The 24,524-nt window shown below is 44.0% G+C and overlaps 1 protein-coding gene and 1 long non-coding RNA gene across 2 annotated transcripts in view; one reads left to right on the forward strand and one right to left on the reverse strand.

Moving 5' to 3' along the window:
* Positions 1 to 6,953: 6,953 nt before the first annotated feature.
* Positions 6,954 to 11,500, reverse strand: LOC144378071 (uncharacterized). Its single transcript, XR_013439589.1, has 2 exons — positions 11,227 to 11,500; positions 6,954 to 7,174 (listed from the first exon to the last, which is right to left on the reverse strand). It is a non-coding gene; the product is annotated as an uncharacterized LOC144378071 (long non-coding RNA).
* The window catches only part of Larp1 (La ribonucleoprotein 1, translational regulator), an 85,444-nt gene continuing 71,611 nt past the window's right edge, over positions 10,692 to 24,524 (forward strand). The window contains exon 1 of the mRNA XM_021726490.3: positions 10,692 to 10,965. The gene's annotated coding sequence lies outside the window, so the exon portion shown is untranslated. The remainder of the gene's footprint in view (positions 10,966 to 24,524) is intronic.

Here is a 24,524-nt window from a genome sequence, read left to right on the forward strand (position 1 = left end):
TGTGTGCAGCCTGGGTTCAATCCTCAGCACCACATTTTACAAACAAAGATGTTGTGTCTGCCAAAAACTAAAAAATAAATATTAAAAATTCTTTCTCTCTCTCTCTCTCCTCTTTAAGAAGAGAGAGAGAGAGAGAGAGAGAGAGAGAGAGAGAGAGAGAGAGAAGAGAAGAGAATTTTTAACTTTAGGAGGTGAGTTTAGAGGTGGGGGCGTCCCCCAGTCTCTAGTATCATCTACTTGAGAGGTCGGTTAGCTCAGTGGGTAGTCACTACTGCTGAGTAAGTGTCGGGCAGGAGCTCAGAGAGGCACTTGGGTAGCCAGCAGGGACTACGTAGGGGCAGAAGCTGTAGAGATTAACCCAAGTCGGAAAGGTCTCAGCAGGAACAACTCCCAATCACCCTTGGTGGTTTTCTTCTCAAAACCCAGGACTCAAATAAAAGACCACCTATAGGGGCTGGGGATGTGGCTCAAGCGGTAGCCCGCTCGCCTGGCATGCGTGTGGCCCGGGTTCGATTCTCAGCACCACATACCAACAAAGATGTTGTGTCCGCCAAATACTAAAAAATAAATATTAAAATTCTCTCTCTCTTTAAAAAAAAAAAACACATATAGACTCAGTTGAGAGTAGGGGTCAGCCTTAGCTATGAAAGCTGTGGCTGGGGGTGCACTGGACCCCACGGTAACCCTGGGAATGCTAGACATTCAACAGTAACTTCCTGGGATCCATAGGTCGTTTAGGGCGACCAACCTGAGCCAGGGGTCTTATCTGGAATGTCTGGTGGTGGGTGCAGAGAGGGCGTTCGGCAGAATGGAGGGCCTGGTTCCACGATGGAATCCGCATCGGGGCTGGGGATGCTCAGTGACCCTTGAAGAGGGGAGCAGGCACACCAGAGAACCCAATCCTGGGTTTCAGCACCAAAATAAAAGAGAGAAAGTAAGAGATAGGCAAGCGAGAAATGAAGGACTGAGACCAGGCAGAGATCCACATGAGAGCTTATTTGTCAAAGCCAAATAAGCTTTATTTGTATAAGGCCATCTCTCCATAGAGAGGAGAGAGGCCCCGAGATGTTCGGGTGTTCAACTTTTGTGGGGTGGGGATTTGCAGGTGTAGCTGTGGCACTATGGGATAGGCTCGGGTGCTTGCATTAGAGCAGGGTGGGTGGGGAATAGCAAGGGATTGGCTTAGGTCAATGATACCATGGGGCTTTCCAGAGTCTAGGGGTCCTGTCCTTCTGGGATTGACTTAGGGCTATGGTACCATGGGGTAGGTCACTAACGGGGGTGGGGGAATTCGGGTAAGAGGAAGTACAGAAAGCGAAACTTCTCTCCTAAGATGGCTGTTAACATTTAAGATGGCTGCTCAGATGTTACATCAAGACTCTATAGGGACTATGTCTCAAAAATTTTAAAAAACATTTTTAAAGGATGGGGATATAGCTCAGTGATAAAGTACCCCTGGTTTCACTCCCCAGCATATGTATGTGTGTGTATACATATATATTATACAAGTGTATATATATATATATATATATATATATATATAGATGTGTATATATTTTTAACATATATATTTAAGTTGATACAAGTAATCGTATATACTTATAGGGAAGAATTCTTTTTGAAGTGATGAATATGTTCTAAACTATGGCGATGGTTGCACAACTCTGTTAACATACTAAAAACTGAATTTATATTTTAAATAGTGCATGAATTATACAACCATAAATTTGGAGGAGGAAGGCAGAGTAAATATCTTACTCACCAATGAATCTTATAAGTGTAGCAAAGAAAATGATGTATGAATGAATGAATGAATCAATCAATGGACAGCTATTTTTCTGCAGTTGACAAAAACCTGTAGTATTTCCAAAGTCTAAAATGAATTCCCTTGATGTGCTTGCTTTGAGCTCCTAGGAACCCATTAGTGTACTAACAAGAAACCTGAGAATTCAATAAATAATTCCTGAGGTTGCCAGTCCTGCTCCGGAAGAAGAGAGAAATGCATGGACGATTTCTTCCGGAGACATATGTGGGATTGCAGGGTGAGAGGCAGCCAGGATGTTCTGTCTGAAAAAAGGCCCCTGGAGATCCCATCGTGGTCTATTTCCACTTGGCAAACCTTGATCCATTTATGTGGGTTATCAAATGTTTGTGCATTCCCACCCCCCTTACCCTGGAGACTCAGAAGGATTTGGGTAGTGAAACTTTCAGAATAAAAGGAACTCCTGAGATTCTGGAAATAACTTCTTTGCATAGGACCCAAACATTTCAATAGATGTCAATCCCCTGGCAAGGAAGGAGTGCTTGTTCAAAATGTTGACACCTGGGCCTGGTCCCTGAAGGTTCAGATGCTGTAGGACTAGGTAAGGCCATGGGATCTGCATTTTAAATAAAGTACCTCCAGCAGAAAAATGGGTTTATTTAGAGGTCTTGGAGACCCTTGAATGCAATTTGATGGTGTCCATACTGTGTCCTAGAATTGCTTAGGGCTCTGTGGAACACTTGGCTGCTGACTTGGTGGAGGGACAGAGGTGTAGATGGGTCTCTCTCAGCACACACCCGCTTCAGCTGCTCTATGTTTACTCTGTTTGCTACATTGTGAGATTGCACTGTATTGCTTAAAAAATACTAGTTGTGCCCTATCCTCCACATTTCTGTGGAGAAAGCCAGGCCCCAGAGGGGAAAACAGGTTTTCCCAGGGTGACATTAACAACAGCATACCGATGGCAGAACAGGACTGACCCCAGGCCTCTTGTCCCCACCCAGGGCCCTTCCCAATAGGAAATGCCAGTGCAGAGAGCACCCATTCACTCCCTCTCCACCTCCAGCAAACCCCACAGAGGACAGTCAGGCCTGGGCTGGAGGGAGGGGGACGAGGTACCTGTCTCTGGCACAAAATTGAGGAAGGTGCTGAGAAATTTTTTAAAAATCAAGATAAATAATGTATTAAAAAATTAAAACTAATGTGAAAAAGCCTGATGAAAAAAAATTATCAAAACTTTAAACACAAGCATTGCTGGTTCTTGTTTATCTTTTGCCACAAGCTCCACTATGGCTTCACCCAATGCTATTATCCATCCTGCCTTTATTTGAGATTTTGGTATTTGGTCGCCATGTGTTTTGTTGTTTGGGGGCACTAATTTTGGTTTTACATTTTTTCCTTAAGGACTGTTATTTACCTACATTACTACCTCCCTCCGCTTAGGACTTGCCTTGCCTTCTCTAATCTGGGCCACTTTAAGCATTTCTTTAGGCAGACACCTGAAAAGTGACTCATGATCCTCTTGAGAATCTTCTCAGATCCAACACTATTTGACCCGTTTGCACTCTCTTCTGGTGTCATTTCCCGAGTGACCTGCCGGGCAGAGGCGTTTGCCATCCGCAGTGGATTTTGTGTTGCTGACCCAGCAATCTTCTCCCTCCTTCTGGCGACGGTGGCCAACTTGGCTGGGGGAACACCACCTTCCAGCAGAGGGCTGACCTCAGCCCCCAGGGAGGGAGGCGGGTCTGTGACTCACCTCTGCCAATCAGAGCCTTTCAGCCCTCTCACAGTGATTGGTCCAGGAGCAGTCATGTGACTCCATTACAGCCAATGAGACTCAATTCTGGGGGTTGGGTCTGAACTTTAAGAAACAGAAACTGAGCTTGAGGTGCAAACCAACTCCAGAGGCCTGATCCTTCTTGAGACTGCTTAGGAGGCAGCAAGTGTTTTTTTGTTTTGTTTTGTTTTATTTTTGCTGTTGTTTGATTGTTTATTTGTTTGTTTGTTAACCCCAGTGCTGGGGATCAAATCCAGGGCCTCAGGCATTGTAGCCAAGCCCACCGCCACTGCCCCAGACAAACATTGAGCGCTAGCTATTGCCGGGTACCATGCTGAACACGGGGGATACAACTGTGAACAATATTAGGGAACAGCCCCTGCTCTCAGTGAGCTGAGAGTCTTCTCAGGGGGGCACACATTAAGTAAATAATTGCATGGGTAATTATTTGATAAGCATAATAGGCACTGGGAAGCAAATGCTGAGGCTGTTATGGAGTGTGTAACATGGGCAATCAAAGTCTGTTGACCGACTTGGTAGCTAATCCACTTTATTCACTTGACAGATGTTTTATTGGTTGAACACTGAGTACTAATCACTGTGTTAAGTTTGAGTGCTGGTCAGCACAGAGGGACAAGGCCCTGGTCCCATCCTTAAGGTATGCAAAGCATACAGTAAATACACAGCCTGAGAGGTGGGAATGTTGCTCAGTGGTGGAGTACTTGCCTAGCATGAAGCCTTGGGTTTAATTCTTAGTACCACAAAAGAAAAACACATGCACACACATACACATCTGATCAACTTTATGTTCTATTCTCGAACAGGCCAACACTTGGTTCCATATAACAAAGAAGTGTTTTAATGAATTGAGCAGATAAGGTTGTTTTTTAAGATAGAAAAGAACTGGAGAAATCAGACTTTAAAAACATAAATAAAAGTGGGTTGATTATTTTGGGTTCTTTCCTGGTAACGTAGGGACATGGAAACAGCAGTGGTAAATAACTGATTAGTTAACAACAAGTTATTTCAGGTTGCCTTTTTAAGGTGAGGTTAAAGCAGAGAATATTTCTTTATCATGGCAGTTAAAATTGGTCCTTCTGAGAAAGTTGGCTGTTATCTCCCTAATCTTGATTTCTCTGGAAGGTTAGATAGACAGCTTAGTTTTCCTTTGGTCTGGTTTGTTGGGTTCCAGTGCAAAAGCCTGGTCCAAAAAATAGGTGTCCTGTAATTTTTATTTAACAGTATCAGCTGTGGAGTTTGGGGATCCTAGGGTATACACAAATTGCTCTCAAAAGTTGTAATTATTTATATTCCCACCAGCTGTGAGAGCTAAACTCATCCCATATCCTTCTCAAACTTTAGGTTTGTCCACTTTAAAATATTTTGTCAGTTGAATGATTGTGAAATGGAATAAATATATTTTAATTCTTCATAATTGAAAAATAGGTTTATAATTAGAATAGTATAATTGAAGGGAAGGCAAGGAACAAGAGATGGGTAAGCAAGAAATGAAAGATAGAGACCAGGCAGAGAAACACACAAAAGTTTATTTTTCAGAGCTGACAAATAAAGGCCATCTCTCTGTAGGAGAGAGAGGCAAAACAGGCTTGAGTTCTGGGACTTTCATGGGCGAGGCTCAGGAGTCAGAGCCAGGCAGGGCCTAATGCAGGTGGTTAAGGGTTGGGTTGGTAGTGGTGAGCCTTTCTCAGAAACGCCCTTGGGTGGGAAAGCAAAACTTTTTCCTTAAAATGGCAGCTGTCACTTAAGATGGCCATCCAGATGCTAAGCAAGGACCATATAACGATGGATTTCTATGTAGTTGTCATCCAATTCAACAATTACCAGCTTCTTATTAATTTTGCTCCCTTTATATCCTTTCCATCATTTTGAACCAAATACCATTTCCTTTGTAAGGAGTTCACTATGTATTTCTAAAAGATAAAGATCCTCCCACTTTTCAAGCTTAACCACAGTATATTATCAAACACTTTCAAAGGTCAAGAATAATTTTTTAATACTAGCAAATATTCAAATCAGTGTTCACATTTCTCCAATTACCCTAATCTTTCTTTTTTTCTCTTTGTAGTGGGGATTGAACCCAAGGGATTTTAACCACTGAGGCATATCCCCAGGCCTTTTTATTTTTATTTTGAGACATCATCTGGCTAAGTTGCTTAGGTCCTGGTTAGGTTGCTGAGGCTGGCTTTGAACTTATGATCCTTTTTTTTTTTGTGTGTGTGTGTGTATGTGTATGTGTGTATGTACTAGGGATTGAACCCAGAGGTACTTTATTACTTTTATTTATTTTATTTTAAGAGAAGGTCTCACTAAGTTTGTTAGGGCCTCTCTAAATTGCCAAGATTGCCCAGGAACTTGTGATCCTCAGGCCTCAGCCTCCCAAGTCCCTGGGATTTCAGGCTTGTGCCAAAGTGCCTGGGTATCCTAATGCTTTTTACACTTGTTTAAATGAGAATATACTTGCTTGGATTAGAATTGTGATTGGTTGGGCTGGGGATGTGCTCAAGCGGTAGCGCTTGCCTGGCATGCCTGCAGCCCAGGTTCGATCCTCAGCACCAGATACAAACAAAGATATTGTGTCTGCCGAGAACTGAAAAATAAATATTAAGGGCTGGGGATGTGGCTCAAGCGGTAGTGCGCTCGCCTGGCATGCGTGCGGCCCGGGTTCGATCCTCAGCACCACATACCAACAAAGATGTTGTGTCCGCCGAGAACTAAAAAATAAATATTGAAAATTCTCTCTCTCTCTCTCTTTAAAAAAATAAATAAATAAATAAATAAATATTAAAACTCTCTCTCTCTCTTTAAAAAAAAAAAAGAGAGAGAAGCCCTTCCTTATATTTCTAAAAAAAAAGAAAAAAAGAATTGTGATTGATTACTATTTCTTCGTTTTCTTTTAATCCATTGATATCTGCTGAGAGCCATAGCCAAGTAGGAAAGATGCATGGCATTTTTGGTTGAAAGGTGACCCCAGCAAGCCATTGAGATGATAATGATTATGTTAAGATGTGCATTCAATTGGAGATTAGACCCCTACTGTCTGCCTAGGCCTGCTACTTTGGAGCTCTCCGGGACTTCGGAGAGTTCCCATTGGTTGGGGAAGTGTGGTAGGCGGGAATTCCGGAGGAGGGATTTCCTGTTGGTGTAGTGTGTCCCGGGAGGAGCCCCGTGGCGTGGCGTCCGCATTTTTCCTGGGAGCGTGTGTGGAGTGTGCTGGTGGAGTTCAGAAATAAAGTTTGTTCCTGCTTCAGTGGCTCATGATTTGTGCCCAGCCAGACTGCGGCAGATATCCTCCTCCATCTATCTCTACTCCCAATGTCTTGAAATTTATCAGTTAAATATCGACAGATTTTCTTTTCTTTTTTTTTTTTTAAAGAGAGAGTGAGAGAGGAGAGAGAATTTTTAATATTTATTTTTTAGTTTTCGGCGAACACAACATCTTTGTATGTGGTGCTGAGGATCGAACCCGGGCCACACGAATGCCAGGCGAGTGTGCTACGGCTTGAGCCACATCCCCAGCCCCTCGACAGATTTTCTTGTTAGTATTTCCCCAGCTTGGATTTTGCTTCATGCATCCCTGTGGGATCATTTCATGTGTTCCTCAATGTCTGTGTTTCCTGTAAGGAGGCAAAGAGATCAAGAACAGGGTTGGCAAATTATGCTCTGTCTTTATTTATTTTTTTAATTTAAATAGGATTTTATTAGGATGTAGTTACATCCATTTGTTTAGCCTTTTTCTAGAGCTATATTTTTGTGGTCAAATATCAGAATTGAATTGTGACCAGATAAGCAGCAAGGTTTAAGGTCTTTATTACTTATCCCTAGAAGATTTGTCGGCCTCTGCTCTAAAGGCTTGATCACATTCATGCAAGGTTTGGGGGTATGATTTCTTCCTATTTAATTGCGTCGATTCCATCAGGACGCTCATGATGTCTGACTGTTGTTCTTTCGGTCATATCATCAGGTCAATTAATTCATGGTACAAAATGGTGATATCCTGAATTCCTCCTTCATTCCTTTTCCGTTTTCCTCTCTATGATGCTATGTAGAGAGAAATTTCCTCTCATCTGTCTCTGAGGCTCAGATCTTCAGGAAAGACAGAATGAGTGCTTGATTGTTTCTCTTTAACAGTTTTCAAAATAATGAGTTGATTTGCTAACATCTGCTGAAGATTATTGCTGAGGTGTTTTACTTATTTAAATAATATCATTATGGGCCAGGTACCCTGGAGCACACCTATAATCCTAGCGGCCCAGGAGGCTGAGGCAGGGGGATCTCAAGTTAAAAGCCAGTCTCAGCAATGGTGAGGTGCTAAGCATCTCAGTGAGACCCTGTCTCTAAATCAAATATAAAATAGGGTTGAGGATGTGGTTCAGTGATTGAGTGTCTCTGAATTCAGTACCCAGTTGTGACCCCCCGCAAAAAAAACATCTGTTGTTTATCAATCCTCTGCAATTATTTTCATTATGGAGCCTCCAATTTTTTTTTACTTTGATCAAGGATAGTGTCTTCCAGTTTCTTTGACAAGACTTCCTTGATTTGTGATGCTAGAAATTAGCCTCAGTACATATTGTACATTTTATGCCCAGAATCGGCTATTCATCTTTTCAAGAATGCCATTTCCTTTCAGTGGAAAATAGTATTTAGAAACCATAGTCTAGGTACTAGCGGTGCTCACTGAAGGTCTGGCCGTTGTTTTTAACCTAAAAACAGTTGACAGAATGAGAAAATATAGTTAACTAGTTTGTTTTCAGATCAGATACATCAAAAATGCATACTGAAACTTAGGAATTTTTTGAAACAAATCCAGAATCCTGGCCAGGGGATATAGCTCGTGATGGAGTGCTTCCCTAGCACACAGGAGGAGAGTTTGATCCCCAGCATCCTCAAAAAGAAGAAATAGAAAAGAAGATCCAGAATTATGGGTTTTTAATGTAACCCCTTCTGTCTTTCATTTGCATCTCCTTCCTGGCCCTCGGCAACGCCAACATGATTCTCTTGCTTTGTGTCACACTATTGTCCGGCAGTCTCAATAATGTCAAAGTCACCAATAACTATGTGATGATTAAATACAGACAGACTCTTTTGAAAAATCAGATAGGACCTTCTGTAAATGAAGGTGGAAAGGAACCCAGTAGGAAAGGTCTTTGCTGACCCGTCACTCCCTGGCAGTTTGCATTACAGCTGGAACTTTTCATTCTAAATTCCGATGGTCAGGACTTTGTTCTTCAGTGTGATAGACTTTTAAAGTTAGAGTCCTTGCAGTCTGGGAGTTTCCACATGTCTACAGAGTGGAAGAGGTGCAAGGTTATAGCAGTGGAGGCCATCAGAATGTCAGGCTGGTGACCCAAGCCAACTCTAGGCTTCTGTTTCCCTCCCTGATATACATGAGGATAAAGAAAGGAAGGAGAGAATCTTGCACAAGTTAAGTCACCTCTCTGAATCATTTCCTTTTTTTTTTTTAAGTTGTTGTTGGGCCTTTATTTATTTATTTATTTATTTATTTATTTATTTATATGAGGTGCTGAGAATCGAACCCAGGAAGGCACACATGCTAGGAAAGCTCTCTACCAGTGAGCTATACCCCCAGCCTTCTCATTTCCTTTGTTGTTGTTGTTGTTGTTGGTACCAAGGATTGAATTCAGGGGTACTCAACCACTGAACCACATCCCCAGCCCTATTTTGTATTTTATTTAGAGACAGGGTCTCACTGAGTTGCACAGCACCTCACTTTTGCTGAGGTTGACTATGAACTCTGGATCCTCCTGACTCAGAACTCTGGATCCTCCTGTCTCAGCCTCCAGAGCCACTAGGATTATAAGTGAGCGCCACTGGCTTTGAGTCATTTCCTTTTACATTAAAAAAGGGAGCAGAGGAATTGGATTATATTGCCCACAGCAGCTTTTTTTTCTTTTCTCCAAACACATCTGCCCCAGGGCCTTTGCAATTGTGGTTTACTAGGCCTGGAATTCTCTTGCTCCGGCTCTTTCATCATTCAAGTCTTGAGTTTAATATTACTTCCTTAGAGAAGGCCTCCCTGAGCACATAATCGGAATATTCCCTTATTACATTAGTCTTTTCTTTTGGCAGTGCTGGGGGTGGAAGCCATGGCCACATGCATACTAGGCAAGCATGTTAGCACCAAGCTACATCCCCAGCCCTATTCTTCATGGTGGTATTACCTATCTAATCCATTTGACTTGTTTTTATTTATTTTATCCCTTCTTTTCAGAATGTCAATTTGGCAAGAGTAGGGTCCTTGACTTTCTCTGATGTAATCCCAAGAACTAAAACAGTGGCTGGTGCCTAATGACTGCTGAATAGCAATGGCCGTTGGATGAATGCATGCCTAAATGAGCGAATGACAAAGTCATCACCAAAATCCTCTTTAGTTTAAGGATATGCCAAGGATATGCTCTTAATACAGTGAGTGCAGACTCACGGACATGACAGTTCAAAGTTACAGGTAATGAAATTGAGGCAGCCAGTGACTACCCTGATCCTCTCTGTGGGTTTTTTGTTGTTTTATTTTGTGCCAAGGATTGAACCCAGGGGTGCTTAACACCGAGACACATCCCAGCCCCTTTTTAATATTTTATTTAGAGACAGGGTCTCCACCGAGTTGCTTTGGGTCTCGCTAAGTAGTTGAGGCTGACTTTGAACCCATGATTCTCCTGCCTCAGCCTCCTGAGCTGCTGGGATTACAGGTATGCACCACCATGCCCAGCTCCTCACTGTGCTGGCTTCGTGCACTCCACTGTCCACTAGCTTCCAAGAGCTGTGGGAACTGGACGAGTCCCTTCCCCCTCCGGGGACTCTAGTTTGCCATCAAAAGAGAAGACAGCCAAATAGCTCTGGTCTAGGGTTACCGTGAGATCAGGCGAGCTGACCAGCTCCAAGCACCTGCAGGGTGCTGGTGGGTTCTACACCCCAGGTCCTTCCCTGGGGAGCTGAGGGGGCGGGGTGCGGAAGGAGCCCGGTCCGGGGCTGGGGGGGAGGGGGCGGAGCCAGCTGGTTGTTTACTCACCTGGGTCCCTGCTCTGCCCCCGGCCAGCTCAGGTTGGGGGGGGGGGAGGTGCTCAGCCAATGAGCTGCAGCAGCTCTCTTAAAGGCACCCAGCAGAGCAGCTGGAGGAAAACCAGCTTGGTAACCCGAGAGCCCCTGGGCCAGGAGGCAGCTGGGCGGTCTGGACAGTAGCTAAGCCCTCTGTGGCTACACTGCGACCCCCACGGCCTGGTCACTCCCGTCCTGAAAGATAACTTTCTTCAGGGAGATCTCCCACGTCTAGCTGCCCTGGCAGACTCCCAGGGAGGAAAGACAGCATGGCCTTGGCAGCTGCCCCCAGGAAGGCGCCCACAGGTGACAGGAAGAAGCCATTTCCCCATCCTGACCCGATTCAGCAACCCTGGTGAGTCCGGACCCTCTGGGCTTCTTGAACCTCAGGGTGGCGGGGTGTGGTGGAAAGATGCCTTCCCCGAGGGGGAGAAACCTTGGCTGCCGCTGCTGGCCCTGCTGTGTGACCTTGATCCAGTCACTCCAGTTCTCTGAGCCTTTGGGTTTTCCCATCGGGGATAATGAGGAGCTCGAATTCCCACGTCTGCTTTCCTTTTAAAGAGTTTTCTCCTGTCACACCCCCTGTTTTGAATGGTGTTTGCCTGCCAAGTCGTACCTGTTGCATAATAGAGCCGTTAATTGATTTTCCCCTTCTCGGTTCACTGTGGCCCTCTGGTAGCCTATCAGTGTTCTCTGGTCAGCGAGATCAAACCGCTGAGCTGATGCAAGTTTAGCCCAAAGCAGAGAAATGTGGTGTTTTAGTGCGTCTGTGAGATCTTATCGGGAGTCAGTATTTGGTTTGCATTTGACCTTCCGAAATCTGAGAAATAGAGCACTTGTGAGTAATGCTCAGAGAATGGGGACCCCAGGTGGGAAACCCCTATATGTTGCCTGCTCAGGGTTTGGGGGACCACAGGCAGAAATACTACCTTCACACCCCAGGCTTGGCTTTAGTCTCCTCGATGCTGCCTCAAGAGGAAGGTGTTTTTTGTTTATTTTGTTTTCTTGTTTTGGGTAAATGGGTGACCTTGATCAAGTCGACCTCTGAGTCACATCCTCAGCTCTATTTGTATTCTATTTGGAGACAGGGTCTCACTGAGCTGCTTAGAGCCTTGCTGTTGCTGAAGCTGGCTTTGATCCTCCTGCCTCAGCCTCCCCTGTGGCTGGGATTTCAGGCACGTGCGCCACCGGGCAGGAGATCAGTTGTTAAAGTGAAGTCCTTGAACTTTTAAACTTGCTACGTGTAACTGAACTGCTCCCACGCTGGGTTCACCCAGCCCTGCAGGAGGCTGGGCAACTCTGGATGGGGGAACTGAGGGCTCCCTCCGGCTTCTGCTAGAGTGTGGCCCTGAGGATACAGGAGCAGGTAGACGTGCGTGTGCTGCCTGCAGACCAGGGATGGGGGGGGGGGGGAAGGCTCCGCTGGGCTGGGAATCGGGATTCAGGCCTGCAGTCTGGAGCTCTTGGACCTCAAGCAAGTTGCCCAACCTCTTGGTGATATGAGAATTGTAATCTTGGCAATGATCTCTGTGATAATAATTATTATCTGTAATAATTACTAATAATTACATGATAAAAAATTCGTCTGATGACCATGGAACTGTGGCTTGGCTGCTCATTATTTAAATCCTTTTTTTTTTTTTAAATGCCATTTATAGGTGTTTTGGTTTTTTTTTTTTTGGTACCAGAGATTGAACTCAAGTGCACGCACCACTGAGCCACATCCCCAGCCCTATTTTGTATTTTATTTAGAGACAGGGTCTCACTGGGTTGCTTAGGGCCTCCCTGTTGCTGAAGCTGGCTCTGAACTCTCAATCCTCCCCGCTTAGCCTCCGCAGGACCCAGCTCTATAGGTACTTTAATTTTTTTTTGTTGTTGTTGTTATAGACGGACTCAACATCTTTATTTATTTTTATGTGGAGCTGAGGACTGAACCCCATGCCTCACACGTGTGAGGAAGGCGCTCGACCACTGAGCTATAGCCCCAGCCCCCTCTATAGGTGCTTTTAAAATGTAAAACTGTGGGGCTGGGGTTGTGGGCCAGTGGTAGAGCGTTCCCCTAACATGCATGGGGCACTGGGTTCGATCCTTAGCACCACATAAAAATAAGATATTGAGTCCACCTAAAACTAAAATATAAATTAAAAAAAAATGTAAAACTGTATGAACAAAAAGAATGGGAAAGGTAGCTCCCCAAGTCATGGTACGTTCCCATGAGTATTGGGACAAACACTGGGTGCCTGCAGATGGCCTTGGTGCTGGAGGCAGTGCAGTTCGGAGGTTGGAACAGGCCCTTTGAGTCAGATGCTCTCAGGTTCAGGGAGACCTGCTGGTGAACTTGGGTGTGAGTCATTCTCCTCAAAGCCCCTTCTCCTCAGTCACTTGAGTTGACTGCCTGCCTGTCCTCCCCTGCATCGCAGGGAGTTCTGGATTATGGCAGCTCCTTCCCTCTCAAGGAAGGTGATAGGGAATGAGATGGCGTGAAAGCCAGAACAATGCCCAAGAACAGGGAACCTAATAATTATTATCTGTAATAATTGCTAATTTGGGGGTGCACCATGTGTTTGAGTATTGTGTGCGTGGACACACAGGTGCACATGATCACATGAAATTTAAAAATCCTCAGAGCCCTGAAGGGTCGTGTTAGCCCGTCCCCTGCTCTGAGGCTAGCCTCTTTTCTAACTCACACTGGAAAATTGCAGCTGCACCCCAGGGAAGGCTCCTAAACAATTTTCCTTAGTAACCAGCCTTGGCATCTCAAGACCCTCCCAGGGGGATGCAGAGTGTGTGTGAGTACCTCCAGCACCTGCGTGACAGTTCCAGGTACACCGAGTACCCAAACCTTGGAGGAAAATAAGTTTAAGCTGGATGGACTGAGTGCAGTGGGGGCTGGTTTCCTCCCATCACTGAAGCATAAGGGCACTTACAGGAGCAGCTATGTCAGGAAGCACTTACTGTGTGCTAACAGTTGTGCTGAGTGTGTGAAGCTCATCGTGGTAGCATTTAATCCTCACAGTGGCCAGTGCATTATTCCATTTGACAGTGAGAGTACTGAGGCTCAGAGCCACAGATCTTGAAACTGGGGGTGGGACTCAGTGGTAGAGTGCATGAGGCCTTAGGTCCCACCTCCAGCACCAAAGAGGAAATAAAGAAAAGCTACGGATTTTAAATAAGCTCATGCAGACAACAGGTGGCTGATGGGCAACTCAGATCTTTGTCTATCTAAATCCACGGCCAGGGCTCTTTTCCATTCCACCAGAAGTTGTAAATTGAGCTAAATACCGCAGTCCTCAGGTATGTTTTGTCTAGCCTATAGAATTTTTTTTTTTGATTGTTGCTTGTCCTTAATATTTTAAGATTTTTAAATGCCAGTGTTCAAATATGGAATTATTTAATATAAAAACCTAGATCCTAAGTTCTTTTAAAATCAGAAATAAAAGTTGGGTACAGTGGTGCACACCTGTAATCCCAGTGGCCCTGGAGGCTGAGGCAGGAGGATCTCGAGTTCAAAGCCAGCCTCAGCAACTTAGTGAGGCAACTCACTGAGACCATGTCTCTAAATAAATAGGGCTGAGGATGTGGCTCAGTGATCGAGTGCCCCTGAGTTCAATCCCTGGCACCAAAATAAATAAATAAATAAGTAGGGCTGGGGATGCAACTCAATGGTAGAGTGCTTGCCTATCATGTGTGAGGCCCTGAGTTCCATTCCCTAGTACCATAAAACAAACAAATAAATAACCAGAAGGAAGATCTGGCCCTCTAGTCTGTATTCTCTTATGCCAACGATCAACTGGAACTGGTTGTTAGTTGCTTCTGTAAATAGAACCTTCGATCTCTAGTTTGCCACAGTCCCTACCACTCCCTTATAACCACCTAGTCCACATTTTCATGTGTGATACCAGCCTGACCCCACAGGCCTGTGGTCATTCAAGCTCTACATGGCATCTAACATCTGCCATCCCCCCCAACCCCCAATGGCCCTAGTCCTAATGCTGGCTTGAACTGGCTGTGACAGGAAGTAAGTAACAATGGCACCTATCTGGCCTTCAGTTATAACTTGGGCTAGCTATGCTCTGAAATAACTCCAAAAGTGTCTTTTTTGCATGGCTTATGGAGAAGTCCCAAGCTCCCGTCACATCCCATATCTTGGCCATCTGACTGTGTGTGATCTGAGTCTGGGTAAATAATACCGGGAGTGTCCAGCGTTGTTCTCTCTGTGTTGCTATCCTTTGCATTGCACACTGGATGGTCCTTGTGACACAGGACACCTGGGAACAAGTAAGGCCTGGTGGCACCAGTTCTGGGAGGATTCCAATTCCCAACCCTTTGATCAAAGACTCTGACTTCCATCTGCCTCCTGTCATCTGTTGCAAGAGGCGTGGTGGAACGGGGAGGATTTGGAGTGTCCTATGCTGACACAGCTTTTGCTGTAGGGTACACGAGAGAGAATATATAGCCCAGCTGAGAACATTCTCCCTTAGCTACACACGTACACACGCCCGCACCTGCCTATGGGTCAGAGATAGCCTTCCTCGTGGGGCTTCACATCTACCCAGGATCTTACTGGGGCTTCTGAGATCAGATCGTTAGAGTCACGGGAGTATTGGAGATGGAAATGTGGGTGGTGCCTCGGACATAGATCACCTAAAACAGCAAGAGCAGATGGGTTTCACTTCACTTGCCGTTTTCCATCCGTCGGTATGTGGAAAAGGTGCCTGAAGCTCCCCATGGGCATCAGACCCCCAGATCTATCAGCAGTGCCTGCCACGGACCTGGCAAGGGGGGGAGAGCAGCACCAATGCCAGAAATCCCCAATCCTGGCACCCGCCAACCTCCTCCTCGTTAAACAGATGAGAAAACTGCTCTGGGAAGGGGAGGCAACTGGCCCAGAGTCCTGCAGCAAGGCAGAGGCAGAGGCAGACCCAGGAGCAGGGCCTCTCTTGACCTTGACACCCTCATTAGATCTGCTGTGTTTGCTCTGAGAAGAAAACGGACGAGGAAGGGAAATGACCAAAGCAAAACTGGGCCCTAGGAGTCCTGGGGAGCCTGGCAGAGGTGGAAGCTAAGGAATTCGGTTCTGTGCCACTAGACTGAGCCCTGCCAGCCTGTGCTGTTGGCTTCTGCTCCACTTCTCAGAGTCCCTTTGCTCCTGCCCCAGTTTCTTGTTTCATTTTCCTTGGGCACAGAGTGCACATCTGAGCAGAGGGGCCTCCAGGGACCCTAGGCCCTACATACCCTCTTTGGCAGCCTTCAGTAAGCTCCAAGCCCTAATGCAGGGGTTCTTAACCATACCAATGCCATGGACCCCTTGGCAATGTGGGGAAGCCTTTGAAGCCCTTCTCAGCATGCATTTAAGTCCATAACATAAAATACTAGGATGCCAAAGAAACCAATCGTATTGAAATACAGGTAGTAAGACTTTTTAAATGCTTATGATAATGAATACATTAAACATGAGGTCTGGTGGCAGATACATTAACAATTATAACTTTAAAGTAATGCTGAAATATCCCCAAGGTTTTAGGTTTGTGTTTGAATGTAGAAAATCTTCACTTGGCCTCTCTGACCCTTCATAGGACATCGAGCAAAGCTGAGGCCAAGAGAAGTGAAGGGGTCCCTCAGTGCCATTGGTGGCAGAGTTGGGGCACAGGGACATCTGGGGAGAGCAGGCACCCCTGGGTGTCCTCTCCTCAGCCATCTCAGGGAAGCAGACTTCCCTAGCCAAGAGGAAAGAGTTAGGAAACTTGAATTTGAGGTTCCCGTCTGCCATTACCTCAAGTTTCTCATCTACAAAGGGACAAATGAGAGAGATGGAAGTGGAGCAAAGGGATGTTAGAGGGACTTTAATGTATTTGTGTGCACAGTTGGACACTCTTTTCTCTTTTCTCCCCATACTGACAGACCAGATAGTCCTCTATCTGTGACGGTGTCCTTTCAGATGGCTTGCACAGTGATGTGAACATATCTGTGGTTGAACACCCAGCTACCCCCTCTGCCAGTTCACCTCCTGAATACCTCCTCTATCCCCACTGCTATGTCATCATGTCTCTACGGCTGGACTTTTATGACCCCTGATTGCTCTCTCTCTCTGCTCCTGTCTGCCTTTCACAGAGCCCAAACCTGTTTTGACCACAAGTCCTGACCATGTCCTCCTCCACAATGTCCTCAGTTGTCTCCTCACTGCCCACGAGACCAAGTCCAGCCCCTGCGAGTAAGGCAACCTTGTTCCTTCCATGTCATCTGCCTCCAGCCTCCTCTGCCTCTCCCTTTCCTTAGCCTCCTGGCCTCCTCCTCCTGCAGCGGGGTTGCTGCTCTCGTTTTGAGTCCTCCCAGGTTACCCACAGTTAAGAGTGCAGCCCCAGGGAGCAAGGAGGAGAAGGGATGATTCAGGAAACCAGAGATGCTGCTTTCCCAGAGCCTGGAGTGGTGAGCAGGGGAATCCCACTGAACATAGAGGGATTCAGATGGTGGGGGCAGGGGACGGCTACTTCTCTGTCCTCTGACTGGGCCAGATGGGTTATTTTCAGAGACCAGCCTGTAGCTCCTGGAGAGAGCTGGAGTCACCTGCACAGTCAGAGAGGGCCTATTATTTAACATGTGTATTGGAACCCGGCCACCAGGAACAGAATACAGCCCAGCAGCCGAGAATTCATAGAATCTTTAATTCTTAGAATGTCAGAGTTGGAAGGGAGCTTGTGGGTCTGTCCTCGGGTTGAAGCCTTCTCTGCTTCAGACAGGAAAGTAAAGCCTGGAGCAGGAGAATGACTTGCCCGAGGTCACGGTGACTTTGAGGCTGAGTTTGGACTGGAGCCAACATCTCATTTTCTTCCTTATCTTCCTGCTCTGGACTCAGAGTTCTGGACTCTCACCGGGAAACTGAATAACTGGTCTAGAACTGATTTACCTACAATGGGTTAATGTGTTATTGACGGTCAGTGTGAGTGCCGGCTCTTACCAGGGGTTCTCAACACCTTAACCCAAGGTCCCCAGCTGGCGGGCAGTGATAGATTACAAGTTTGCTGAAACAGAGCCCTTGGCCATGAGTGGAGCTGAAGCCTGGGGCAGCTGGAGGCCCAGCCACGTTGGGAGTCACCTCTGGCCCCAGATAGCTTCATAAGTTTAATCCCTCTGGGTTCTCCTGTGATATCCCAGAAGGAGTAAATTGGGAAGCACTGCATTAACCCCAAAGCATGAATAATTTTAGGGATGCTACCAGCAAGGTAGGGTTCTAATTTTGGCTGGACTTCTCCCTTCTCAGATATGTATTCAGGGTGGGGGAGGTACAGGGGAAGAAATAAAAGAGGTCCCTTTGTTGAGCCTCATTTAGTCTTTCAACCAGTGCCATTAGTACATGCCATTATCAACTCCATGATACAGATTAAAACTCAGAGTCAGGGAAACTAAGAGACTTAAACAAGATTTTATAGTTAGGAAGCAGTGATTTGGGATTTGAGGCCAGGTCTGTCCTTCTTTGGATTCTACACTTTTTTTTTTTTTTTTTGCACGGGGCGTGGGGGCAGGCACTGCGGATTGAACTCAGGGGCACTTAACCACTGAGCCCCATCCCCAGCCCTATTTTGTATTTTATTTAGAGACAGGGTCGCACTGAGTTGCTTAGCACCTCACTTTCACTGAGGCTGACTTTGAACTCGAGATTCTCCTGTCTTAGCCTTCTAAACCGCTGGGATTACAGGTGTGCCACCACTATGTCTGGCCAGATTCTACACTTTTTTTTTTTTTTTAAATTTTAATTTTTTTTAGTTATAGGCGGACACAATATCTTTATTTTTATGTGGTGCCAAGGATTGAACCCAATGCCTCACACATGCTAGGCGAGTGCTCTACCTCTGAGCCACAACCCCAGCCTCCTGATTCTACATTCTTGACTATTCTGCGTATTTGGTGACCCGCAGGAGATAGAGATTTGTGGCCTTTCAGACCTGTTCCTCTGGCATCAAGGCTGCAGATTCTCCCTCCAATTATAAGTCCCTGGCCTTAGGGAGACCTTTAGTAGGAGGGATGGGTCCTGAAGACCCCTGAATCTTTTTTGTAGATGGACACAACACAATGCCTTTTATTTTTATGTGGTGTTGAGAATCAAACCTGGGTCCCACCTGTACTAGGTGAGCGCTCTACCGCTGAGCCATAATTCCAGCCCCTCACACTTGCCTTTGTGGTATGAGATTATCAGTTGGATGGGGGTGTACAATTTAAGCCTTGCCTAAGATCCTCTTCAGGAAAGGCAAGATGGTGACCTATCCCTGGCTGCTGTGACACCTTGGAAACCCATAGAAATGAAACTGGGATAAAGGACCTTGTTCACCAGGCTAAATCCTCCCTTGAATCATTGCTCCTATGAGCAGATTCAGTTGTGCGACCAAGCCTTTTAGACTCATTGCCTCAAGGAGTCGCTCCGACAGCCCCATCTTGAGTAGCTCTTATTATTATCTTCTCCATTTTACCAGAAGAAGAATCTGAAGCTGTTAGAACTCATGGAGCTTGTCCAAGGCCACACAGAATGAGGCTCCGTGGCAGAGCTGGCATTTAAACTCGGGTCTGCTTGATGCCAAAGCCCATGTTCCCGTTACACTGTAGTGCAATCTGGCAGGGTGGGGAGAGCACAGTTCTAGGTCAGGATTCAAGACCCAGCCAGAACTCTGACTTCTCAGTGGATCTGAGTTAGGGGACCTTCAGTTAAGTCTTTTCTGGATCCAGTATCTAAAATTATAGAAAGGTAACTCCTTCTCTGCCTAAACCAACAGATTAAAAAGCAAGAGAAGTATACAAATTATGGCGCTGGGGTTGTGATGCAGAGGTAAAACACTTGCCTAGCTTGTGTGAGGCATTGGGTTTGATTCTCAGTACCACATACAAATTGATAAAATAAAGGTCCATTAATAACTAAAAATATTTTTAAAAAAAGAAATATACAAACTATTACCCATTGGAGGACTTAAACGGGGGGACCTGGCTCTACAGAATAGCATGCTAGATGAGCAAGTTTTTTCCATTTCCAGTAATTATGGACTAATTTATCAAAGATCAACCTTCTCACTAAAAATTATTAAAAGAGCTTATCAAAATAAATTGTGTGTGTGGGTGGGGGCGTATATGTATATATGCGAAGGCATTAGAGAACTACAAAAGCACCAAGGACCTGATGTGCTGAGCCAGAGAAAAGAGAAAAGCAGAAAAAACAAGCTCAATATTCAGCTGGGTTTGTTGGTACATGCCTGTAATCCCAGTGATTCAGGAGGTTGAGGCAGGAGGATCCCAAGTTTGAGGCCAGCCTCAGCAACTTTGTAAGGCCCTAAGCAACTTACTGAGACCCTGCCTCAAATACAAAATAAAAAGGGCTGGGGATGAGGCTCCTTGGTTAAGCACCCCTGGGTTTAGTCCCCAGTGTGAGTGTGTGTGTGTGTGTGTGTATTTTTTTTCCCCACTCCTCCCTCAGAGAATATGCTATTTCTCAAGAAAAGTCAAAGAAACTGGTAGTGTTGGGAAGATGGGGTATACAAAATTGGATTTCAGTGTCTACGAAAGAGAAGTATCCCTAAATATCCCAGGTTTTCAATTATAGTTCCCCAAAGGGAAAAACCCTAGGAATAGGCGTAAGATAGCAATTGACCAGCCTTGACAAAACTGAGGACCAACGTATAATCAATTTTAAAAAAAAATTTATTCTAATTTGTTATATATGACAGCAGAATGCATTACAATTCATATTACGTATAGAGAGCACAATTTTTCATATCTCTGGTTGTATACAAAGTATATTCACACCATTTGTGTCTTCATACCTGTACTTAGAGTACCATCTCATTCCACCATCTTTTTTTACCCCCTTCCCCCTTCTTTCCCTCCTTCCCCTCTTCCCTATCCAGGGTTTGTCTAATCTTCCTATGCCCCCCCTCCCAGCCCCACTAAGCCTCCTTATATCAGACTCCTTATTTCAGAGAAAACATTCAGCATTTGTTTTTTTGGGATTGGATAACTTCACTTAGCATTATATTCTCCAACTCCATCCATTTACCTGTAAATGCCATGATTTTATTCTCTTTTCTGCTGAGTAATATTCCATTGTGCATATATGCCACATATTCTTTATCCATTCATCTACTGAAGGGCATCTAGGTTGGCTCCACAGTTTAGCTATTGTGAATTGTGCTGCAATAAACATTGATGTGGCTGTGTCCCTGTAGTATGCTGTTTTTAAATCCTTTGGGTATAGACCTAGGAGTGGGATAGCTGGGTCAAAAAGTGGTTCCATTCTCAGTTTTCCAAGGATTCTCCCTACTGCTTTCAATATTGGCTGCACTATTTCGCAGTCCCACCAGCGATGTATGAGTGTACCTTTTTCCCACATCCTCGCCAACACTTATTGTTTTTTGTGTTCTTTCTTTCTTTTGGGTACCAGGGATTGAACTCAGGTGCATTCAACCACTGAGCCACAACCCCCGCCCTATTTTGTATTTTATTAGAGAGAGGGTCTCACTGAGTTGCTTAGTGCCTCACTAAATTGTTGAGACTAGTTTTGAACTCATGATCCTCCAGCCTCCGCCTCCCAAGCTGCTAGGATTATAGGCTTGTGCTACCACTCCTGGCCCTTTGTTGTTTGTATTCTTAATAGCTGCCATTCTGACTGAGCGTGAGATGAAATCTTAGAGTAGTTTGATTTGCATTTCTCTAACTGCTAGAGATGTTGAACATTTTTTTATATATTTGTTGATTGATTGTATATCAAAAATTCCACCAGAAAACTTCTAGAACTAGTAAATGAATTCAGCAAAGTAGCAGGATACAAAATGACTATAACAAGAATTTGGAGAGGATAGAAGTCAAGCAAAGAAAAAAGAAATGAAGTAAAGTTAGAAGCAATGTTTGATGATGCTCAATAATTAAAAATCCCTTTAAACCCCATGTAGAATGCATTTTTAAAAAACTGAGCTAGGACCTAAATCAAAGACATTTCTATATATCAGTGAAAAAACCTCTGAAAGGGAAACGAAGAAAATGACCCCATTTACAATAGACTAAAACAAAAAAACAAAACCAAAAAACAACTTGGGAATCAACCTAACAAAAGGGGTGAAAGACCTCTATAATGAAAACTATAGAATGCTAAAGAAAGAAATTAAAGATCATCTTAGAAGATGGAAAGATCATATTGTCAAAATGACAATATACAGATTTAATGCAATTCCAACCAATATCCCATTGACATTCCTCATAGAAATAGAAAAATTAGTCATGAAATTCATCTGGAAAAATAAGAGACCTAGAATAGCTACAGCAATTCTAAGCAGGAAGAGTGAAGCAGGTGGCCTCACTATACCAGACCTTAAACTATACTACAGAGTAATAGTAATAAAACAGCATGGTTTTGGCACCAAAATAGACTGGTAGATCAATGATACAGAACAGAGGACACAGAGACTAACCCACAAAATTACAGTTATAGTATATTAGACAAAGATGCCAAAAACATACATTGGAGAAAAGATAGCTCTTCAACAAATGGTGCTAGGAAAACTAGAAATCCAAATACAACAAAATAAAGTTAAACCCCCATCTCTCACCATGCACAAAACTCAACTCAAAGTGGATCAAGGACCTAGGAATTAAACCAGAGACCTTGTGTCTAATAGAAGAAAAAGTAGGCCCAAATCTCAATCATATCAGATTAGGCCCCAACTTCCTTAATAAGATTCCTAGTACAAGAATTAAAACCAAGAATCAATAAATGGGATGGAATCAAACTAAAAAGTTTCTTCTCAGCAAAGAAACAATCAGTAAGGTGAGTAGAAACCCTATAACTTGGGAGCAAATTTATACCACTTGCATATCATACACAGCACTAATCTCTAGGATATATAAATAACTCAAAAAACTAAACACCAATAAATAAATAAATAAATAAAAATAACCCAATCAATAAATGGCCAAGGACCTGAACTTCTCCACTTCTAATCAATTTAATGCTTTATAAGACTTTAAATGCCTACAAGAAGCAAAAGTAAAAAAATCTCTCTGAAGTAATACTAGGCAAGACCTCAAATTTTTCTATAAAAATTTCTTTAATACTTGGGCTGGGGATGTGGCTCAAGTGGTAGTGCGCTTGCCTGGCATGCATGGGGCACTGGTTTTGATCCTCAACACCACATAAAAATAAAATAAAGATATTGTGTCCACCTAAAACTAAAAAATAAATATAAAAAAAATTTTTTGTTGGGCTGGGGTTGTGGCTCAGTGGTAGAGCACTAGCCTAGCATGCATGAGGCACTGGGTTCGATCCTCAGCACCACATAAATGTAAAATAAAGATATGGTGTCCACCTAAAACTTAAGAATAAATATTTTTTTAAAAATTTTGTTTAATACTTGATATTCAAAGTTTAGCCGATACTTCAGTAGACAAGACCACATGGCTGAAAACCAAGAGGAAAAACAGACAAAAACAGTAGGCCCATAGGAGATCCAAATATTGACATCATGAGATATGTAACTTAAAACACATGTGTTTAATATATTTAATATATTATATGATAGGAAAAATAATTTTAGCAGAGAACCAGACTCTATTAAGGAGAATCAAGTGGAAATTCCAAGGCTGAAATATAATAAATGAACTTAAGAATGCCGTAGATGACTATAACAATTTATTAACACAGCTAAAGATAGAATTAGAAAATGAAAAGCAAATCAGTAGGAAGTATCCATATTATAGCACATATAGTACAGAAAAAGAATAATATGGAACATGATGAAAATTACTAAGTATATATAATCAAAGGTCTCAGGAAGAGAGAATTTGGAGAGGAGAGAAGTCAAGCAAAGAAAAAAGAAATGAAGGAAAGTTAGAAGCAATGTTTGGTGATGCTCAGTAATTAAAAATCCCTTTAAACCCCAAGTAGAATGCATTTTTAAAAAACTGAGCTAGGACCTATTATGGCATCACTGTCAAAAATCAACTGTACGGGGAAATTTTTGAAGGCAGTTGACAGCTTCTCAACAGAAATAATGGAAATGAAAAGAGAATGGAATAATATCTTACAAAGTGATGAATGGGGATAATATTGTGTGAGCTTAAAGGTTCTTGAGTTTTTATGTGTCTGAATCACTGGGGAGGGTAGACAAGAGTGTTAAAATTTTAGATTCTCAGATTCCACCCCCATACATTTGCATTTAGCATCTCTGGAGTAGCACCAAGACTACTCTCCATGAGCAGTCCGTGAATTCTGATGCAGAGAATTAATGGTAGATGGTTTGCTGTGATGGCTGCAACACTTCCTCCTGTTCCTATATGCATTCTCCTTGCAATGGGACGTTGACACTCCTCCAATCAAGAAATGCAGTCTGGGCCAGGCATGGTGGCACATGCCTGTAATTCCAGAGGCTTGGGAGGCTGAGACAGGGAGGATCCTCAATTCAAAGCCAGCCTCAAATATGGCAAGGCACTAGACAGCTTATTGATACCCTGTCTATAAATAAAATACAAAATAGAGCTGGGGATGTGGCTCAGTGGTTGAGTGCCCCTGAGTTCAATCCCCAGTACCAAAAAAAAAAAAAAAAAAAAAAAGAAGAAGAAGAAATAAAGAAATGGAGTTTGCTTTTCCTTCTTTTGACTCTTGTCCTTCTAACTTTACTTCATTTCTTTTTTTCTTTGCTTGACTTCTCTCCTCTCCTACCTGTGGCTTGGTTTGACCAATAGGTACTGGTTGTGGTAATGCTTTTATAGCTGAGACTTGGCTTCAAGTAGTCGTATTTTTAGTATTCACCTATTTGGAACTCAACTGCAACAAGGGATTAACTAATAAGAAGTGGAGAGAACTCTAAAGAATATAGGAACAGCAGATACAAGGAGCAGCCACCATCCCTGGGGGTGACATAGAACATCCGAGGAGGCATGCTGCCA

Source organism: Ictidomys tridecemlineatus, chromosome 1, assembly GCF_052094955.1.
Source record: "Ictidomys tridecemlineatus isolate mIctTri1 chromosome 1, mIctTri1.hap1, whole genome shotgun sequence".
Taxonomy (NCBI): Eukaryota; Metazoa; Chordata; class Mammalia; order Rodentia; family Sciuridae; genus Ictidomys; species Ictidomys tridecemlineatus.